This window comes from Myodes glareolus, chromosome 13, assembly GCF_982192425.1.
Source record: "Myodes glareolus chromosome 13, mMyoGla1.1, whole genome shotgun sequence".
NCBI classification, from domain to species: Eukaryota; Metazoa; Chordata; class Mammalia; order Rodentia; family Cricetidae; genus Myodes; species Myodes glareolus.
The window spans coordinates 52281902-52289775 of NC_142038.1; the positions used below are offsets into that span (position 1 = coordinate 52281902).

General features: G+C 45.5%; 1 long non-coding RNA gene across 1 annotated transcript; it reads left to right on the forward strand.

The window, feature by feature from the left end:
- The first annotated feature begins 5153 nt into the window (after positions 1–5153).
- Positions 5154–7357, forward strand: LOC146891684 (uncharacterized). Its single transcript, XR_014996925.2, has 2 exons — positions 5154–5200; positions 6757–7357. It is a non-coding gene; the product is annotated as an uncharacterized LOC146891684 (long non-coding RNA).
- The last annotated feature ends 517 nt before the right edge of the window (positions 7358–7874 follow it).

Consider the following 7874-nt stretch of genomic DNA (forward strand, 5'->3'; position numbering starts at 1 on the left):
CCTCACAGAGATCCTCCTGCCTCTGCGTCCCGAGGGCTTGGATTAAACACGTGAACAACCGCACCAGGCTACACTCGGTGACGGCACTGTCAAAGCTTATGGGCCTTCTAGAAGTTAGACTGAATGTATTTTGCCTTTTAAGATGGGCATGAGCCTATGGGAACAAAGAGAAGAAGGTGATGGCTTCAAAGTTTACATGCTTGGGCCAGAGAAATGGCCCACTGGGTAATGGTGCTGCATGCCAGCAGCCCAACCACCCGAGTTCCCACCCAGGACTACATGGCAGAAGGAGAGAATGTATTCTTACAAGTTGTCCTCCAACCTCCACATACACAGCGGCATGTGTCCCCACATACAATGAAATAGTGTAATAAAAATTTCTTTTGCAGGGGAGTAAGGGAGAGGAACAGAGAAAAATATGTAACTCAATATAAACAATTTTAAAAAATACGGAAAAAAAGGTGATTTGGATGGTGATGTGGGAGTCATTAGCCCCATCCCTTTTGGGCTGAATTCTCTGCATTCTCTCTAGGAATGAGGAATTGCGTTTGATTTGATATTTTCCTCAATTGTGTCAGATCAAGTGGCTTTCACTTCCTCCCCTACCAAAAATGACGATAGTCCCCACCCCCGTGGGTTAGGGAAGTAATGGAAGGATTCGACTAGTTTCTGAGCATGCCTATTATGTATGTGGGAAATGTTTGTGCAAATGCGATAATGAAACACTTCATGTATAAGTGTGCATACATACATAAACTTTAAAAAAATTAAAATGAAGAATAAAAACATATTCTTCTTAAAATTTTTCTTTTGCAAGGCTTGGTGGCATAGGACTTTAATCCCAGCACCCAGGAGGCAAAGAAAGGTAGATTTCTGTGAGGCTGAGGCCAGCCAGGTCTACATAGTGAAACACTGTCAAAAAAAAAAAATGAGGTAGAAAGATGGCTCAGCCATTAAAAGCACAGACTGCTCTTCCAGAGGGCCTGGGTTTGATTCCCAGCACACACATGGTGACTCATAACTATCTGTAACTCCAGTTCAAGGGTACACATGGTGCCCAGATAAACATATAGACAAAATATCCTTATACATAAAAATAAAATAAAATTTGAAAATTAACAATAGCAACAACATACAAAAACAAAGCAAAGTACAAGTTTAAAAAAAAAAACATTTAATCCCAGCACTCAGGAGGCAGAGGCAGGCAGACCTCTGTGAGTTTGAGGCCAGCCTGGTCTACGTAGTGAGTTCTAGACTAGCTGAGGCTACATGGTGAAACCTTGTCTCAAACACACACACACACACACACACACACACACACACACACACACACACAAATGTAAATGATATGTTTGAATGTCAAATTGACAAGGGATAGGCTTGTGCTAATTAATGTTGATTGTCAATTTAAGAGAGTCAAGGAACTGGAGAGATGGATCAGTGGTTAAGAGCACTGGCTGCTCTCTCAGAGAACCCTGATTCAATTCCCAGCACCCACATGTCAGCTCACAACTGTCTGTAACTGCAATTCCAGGGGATCTGACAGTCTCACACAGAGATCCACAGAGGCAAAAACACCAATGCTTATAAAATAAGTATAAATAAATAATTAAAGAAAAAGATTTAAATAAAAAAGAGAGTCTATTAAACAATCCTGTGGGGTATGGGCATGCCTGTGAGGGATTATCTAGATTAAGCTAACAGAGATGAGAAAACCCGCCCTGGATGTGGGCCTCACCATTCCGTGAGCTGAGGTCCTGGGCTGAACAAAGAGGTGAGCACTAGTGTTCCATTGCTGCAGGCATGCACACACACATTTGTTGACTGAGGTTTCTGTCCTGCCTGGTTCCCGCAGTCGTTAGGTCCCAAAGAAATCACAGAGGTCTACATTGATTATTAAACTGATTATCCTAGTATCTCAGGCTTCTTATTAACTCTTATAACTTATATTAGCCCATAATTCTTGTCTGTTTTAGCCACGTGGCTTGGTACCTTTTTCCATGAGGCAGTCACATCTTGCTTGTTCTGTGTCTGGCACTGGTCCTCCCTGTTTGGGTGATGACTACAGACTGAAACTTCCCTCTTCCCAGAATTCTCATTGACCCACATCTACTTTCTGCCTGGTTGCCCCGCCTATACTTATTGCCTGGCTACTGACCAATCAGTGTTTATTTAAAATACAAGTGACAGGGTAAAAGACCATTGTTCCACAGCACACATTAAAGGAGTTCCAAAAAGTTCTGAGCAGTATTAAGTTTTTATGTGAGATTTTCACTGGTATTTGGATGAAACCTGGGGGCCCACACATGCCAAGCAAGTGCTCTGGCCCTGAACTACGTCCCTAGCCCTTCCAAATACTTTATTTGTTTCCTTGTCTCTTTGAAACTGGAGTCTTGATATGTTGCTCAGGCTAGGTTAGAACTATGTAGCACTGTAGTATGTATGTAGACTGGCCTCAAACAATGATCTTCCTGCCTCAGCCTCCACAGTGCTGGGATTTCAGGTGTGGGCCACCATATCTGACTTGGAACTCTGTAGACATTCTCTGTTCTGTGCGCTCTCCAAGAGAGATCCAACTGATTATCTTCTGGAACTGAAGTTACAGGTGGTTGTCCACCACCATGTGGGTGCTGAGAATCAAACCTGGGTCCTGGGCAAGACAGAGCAGCCTGTGAGCCATCTCTCCAGCCCAATCACAGTGTTCAGAGGATGGGACACTGTGATTGGACAGAACTAGATCACATGCCCACGGTGCTCTCAAAGGGGCTGGGACTAGGATTGGCAGCCCCATCAGAATGAGCATTTAGTTCTCCAAACAAAAAGAGATGTGGAATGGACAACTGATCTATATTCTCTGCTCTTCTAGAGCGGTCCTGCAGCCTAGTGAGATGGCACCAGTAAAATCTCATGTGTCTGAAGATGCACAAGAAGAGGGATCGTTGCAGTAACATTTAATAATGCTGGCCTCATTTCTTTATTTGTCCCCCAATAAATAGTTCCTGAAATAGTGTAGGAGTTCCTCCTGTTTTTATGTTGCTTTCATTGGTTAATGAATAAAGAAACTGCTTTGGCCTAATTGATAGGGTGGAACTTAGGTAGGTGGAGAAAACAGAATTGAATGCTAGGAGGAAGAAGGGCAGAGTCAGAGAAGTCGTAGATCCTCTGCCTGAGATGGACACTGGTTAGAATCTCTGGTAAGCCACTGCCATGTGGCAATACACAGATTAATGGAGATGGGTTAAACTAATATGTAAGAGTTGGCCAATAAGAAGTTAGAGCTAATAGCCAAGCAGCGTTTTAATTAATACAGTTTCTGTGTGGTTATTTCGGGTGTAAGCTAGCCAGGTGGCTGGGACAAACAAGCAACCCTCTCCCTTGTAACACTCTTGGCCAGGCATTGACTACATTCGTGAAGGAGAAGAGACAAATCATGAGTGAGAAGCGATTCTCTCTACCGAGGAACTGGACCTACAATTCAGTAAAGATATATGAGTCAGGGCTGGAGAGATGCTCAGCAGTTAAGGGCACTTGATCTTCCTGTAGGGAAGCCAGGTTTGCTGCCCAGCACCCATAGGGCAGCTCGCGCAGGCCTTAACTCCAGTCCCAGTGGACTCATCACTCTCTCTGACTTCTGTGGACACCAGGCACTCACATGGTACACATACATATATGGAGGTAAAATAAATTCAAATTTAAGTATGTCTAAGAATTTATTTTAAGACATATTAGTCTAGCTTCTGCTAGATTGTGCTATAATAAACAATGCTCAACAATTCCCAAACCATGGGCTCCAGCTTTAGCTGAAGGGGCTCCCTTATTTTAGCACATGGTAGTTTTATGCCTCAGGCTAAGAGGATGGTGTGATGGTGTAACAGGGAAGGACAGTGCAGAGGTTTCTCCATCTTGTATTTTGCTGAGGCCATTTTAGGTTTAACCAGAATTCAGTCTCCTTGACGGAGAATCCCATGGAAAATTACCCAGCTCTATAAATGAATTATTTTCCAGTTTGCAGAGTCTGGAGAAGATCTTGGGGAGGTCTTTTGGGATGGCTTTTGGACAGAGTTAGTAATACTTTCTTTTTTAAGACGGGGTCTTAGACTGGCCTCAGATTTACCAGGTAGCCAAGGATGACCCTGAACGCCCACCTTTCTGCTTCCACCGGCCAAGTGCTAGGATGAAGGGTGTGCACCACCCTGCTTAGACATGGGAAGAGGGTTAAGATGGGTTGGGGAGGCATTTAGCAGAGGGATAGCAGGGCAGCCTGAGTAGAGGAACGTGGGGCAGCCATGGAAGCCTGACTCCTCTTTGAGGTGTCTGAGGAGAGTCGGAGAGTCCAGCTTGACCCAGCCAGCAACCTTCCTATCTCAGTCTCCAGCGTAGCTGGAATTTCAGGTCTCTGTTACTAGGCCTGATTCATCTTGTTCACAAGACGTTCAGATCCTGCATTATAACCTCAGTGAGTCAGCAGCAGGTCCAGAGTGGTTGTTTGGGGACGCACTGTTTTCTCTTGCAGGCCATGGACAGCCTTTCCTCTCAGTGCCTTGTTGGGAATTGTTTTCCTACCTGCCTGTGTGTGTGTGTGTGTGTGTGTGTGTGTGTGTCTGTGTCTGTGTCTGTGTGTGTCTGTGTGTGTGTCTGTAGGGGACTGAAGCCAGTGCCTCCCGATGCTAGGCAAGTTCACCACAGACAAGCTACCCTCAACCATCCCAGGAATGTTTCTGAGAGCTTTCTATTTCCTCTGTCTGCTTCAGCCTGCCTATTATCCAGAGCAGGAAGTTTTAAAATCCACAGAGTTCTTCCCAAGGGCAGGCCAACAGGCAGATGCCCTGGTGAGACACACAGCCCTACAAGGGACCCTCAGTCTTTGCCTTGATTTCCGAACAGTCCTGAAGCAATAAAATGAATCCTTGTTTTGCTTTGTTTAGAATAAAGCCCTACCACTTATTTTGTTCACAGCGTCATGAAAGAGGAAAATAACGTCTCTTTACAGTCATATCTATTACAGTGTACACTTCACTGTCTTTTTGGATTAAGCTTTTTATTACAGCAATGATTTGGGTTAAGTGTTTATATAACAGAAATTTTATGTTTTTATGTGATAAGAATGTGATGATCAAAAATTAATTTTATAGCAATCTCATTGGTTTTCTTTGCAGTTATCAAATCCAGCAAACAGATGGAGAAAGTCTAGCCATGCAAGGTAAGTGCTGGCTGTTTAGAATTGATGAGCTGTCCACATGGTGGGCGTGTTGCCTAATTGGTACTGGCCCTGTGCAGGTCTGCACTTTTAATCACCAATGCCCTGAAGCCTGCTAGAAGCATGCAAAGGAGGAGGCTGACTCGGATGTGCCAGGAGACAGGGCAGAGCCACGGGGAGGCCACCCCCTGCCCAGGAGAGGCCTGTCTGAGGGCACAAGTGGAGCTCGGGATCCAAACATTGGTAGTTCTGCCTTCAGAGAGGCAGAAAGATCTCCCTTGGTGGTCTTCAATACCAAACATCTCAGTGGGTGCCAGGCCCACCTGGGGGCTGAGGGATGCTTGTGCACCACCCATTTCATTAGCTCTTCTCCCAAAAGCGTGCAGTGAGCCCCAGCTCAGGACCAGGACTGGATGCAGTAAGAGACAAAACAGTCCAGCTCCCTGCTCTTTCGGTTTCATTTGCATCTAAGGAGACCTAAGTTAAAGCTAAGGACAAGTGCTTTGAGGACAATACAGGATACAAGGAGAATCTGGGTGTGGTAGGCTCCTGCTGGATAAGGGGTCAGGGAAGGAGGGCTGCTGGGCAAAGCTGACGTCTGTGCTGAGACCTGAGACATGAAAAGGGATAAGCTTCTCCAAGCACCACAGAAAAGTATTCTAAGCGCTGGGACAACAGATGTGAAGACCCCCAAAGCAGGAAAAGTGTGAGGTTATTTTTAGAACAGAAAGGAGACAAGTGTGGATGCAACAGCGTGAGCGAGATAGAATAATCGGGACATGGAGGTTGAAAGTCAATAAAGGTCAGGCCACGCGAAGTTCCCTAAAGCCAATAACATAGCAATCAGGAAGAACCAGATTCTGCTCTAGGTATCATGATAGGTAAGGCAGAAGGAATTCAAGGGGTTGGTAACAAACACGTTGGAGGAACAAAAGGAGATAAAACTACCGAAAAATTTGTAATCGGAGCAGTCAATATTGGCCCCAGGGCCAGAAAAGCAAATGGGCGATTGTAATAACAGCTGAGAATTGCTGATCCTCTGAGGTTTCAATGTAGGAACTGAATGGCCTTGGTGATAACTTAAAAATAAGTGATGCAAGCCGGGCCTGGTGGCAAAACCCTGAAAGTTCAGTTACTCAGGAGGATCAAAAATTCAAGACCTACGCGGCCATCGGGTGTGGTAATACATGCCTCTAAGGCCCGTAATCCTTACCCTTTAGAAGACAGAGGAAGGGTCTCAGCTTGCTGAGAACAAGGCTAGCGTCAGCCACGTTGTTTAAAGCCTGACTTAGGAAAGGCTAGCAACTAAGTGAGTTCAAGGCTAACCTAGGCAACTTTGAGACTACCTCAAAATAGGGATGAAGGATAAAGGTCAGCAGTAATGTTCTTATCTGGAATGCAGGAGGCCCCAGTCAGTCCCCAATATGGCAGGAAATGGTGACGATGATGATGATGATGATGATGATGATGGTGACAGGGATGATGATCTCATGGCCATTGCTAGAGATGCCATTACAATGCAGAAAATAAAATGGCTTTGCTTTGGTCCTGCCTTTCAGAATAGCCAGGGGGCCTAGTGGACAAAGACTGGGAGGAAGCACATTTCGTCACGGGACTATAGACTGCGGCCTGCAGGCTCTCAGGACTGGAGGTGAAAGTGGAGAACAGCCCTGCCGTACCCAAGAAGCAGACAGACGGCGTGCTAGAGACCCCGCACTAGTGTTCTTGTGATCAACACTACGACCAGAAACAGTTTGGGGAGGAAAATGTTTGGTTTGGATTAAAGGTTAAAAGAAAAAATGTCCGTTACTGAAGGAAGTCAAGGAGCTTGAAGCAGAAACCAACAGAGGAAGGCTGCTTCCCGGCTCACAGTGAACCACCTTTCTCTACTGCCCAAGTTCACCTGCCCACAGTGGGCAGGGCCCTCCTACAACAATTAGTATTCAAGAAAATCTCCCCACTGAGACATGCCCACAGGCCAAGCTGATGAAGGCAACTCTTCAGTGGAGGTTTCCTCTTCCCAGAAGTGTCCAAGTTGACAACCTAGATCAGCCAACGACACCCTTCTCATGACGTGAGCTTTGCATGTACAAAACATATTGCTAGGACATTCCAGCCACCTCAGTTCACATCTGTAAAATATACCTGATACTCTTTAAAGTGATGTTGTAATTTATACTCCCCTGACCCTCTGTGTGTGTGTGTGTGTGTGTGTATGTGTGTGTGCATGTGACAGAGAGAGAGAGAGAGAGACAGACAGACAGACAGACAGACAGAGAGGGAGAAAGACAGAGAGAGAGAGAGAAACAGAGAGAGACAGAGAGAGACAGGGAGAGAGAGAGACAGAGAGACAGAGGGGGGGTACATTTTTTGTACATGTGAAGCATGGAAGTCAGCCTTGGATGTCATTCCTCAGGAGCTATCTAACTACCCACCTTGTTTGTTGACACAAGAGGTTCTCATTGGCCTAAGGCTCATCAATATTGACTAGGCTCTGGCCAGCACACCCCCAGGGATCCTCCTGTCTCTACCTTCCCAGGCTCTGGGGTTACAAGGTTGAGCACCACCAGGATCAGCCTTCTCAGTGAGATGTGGGGAATTAATTCAAGTCCTCTTAGTTGTATAGCAAACATTTGCTAATGGAGCCATTTCTGAAGCTCCCAGAGTTGGAATTTAT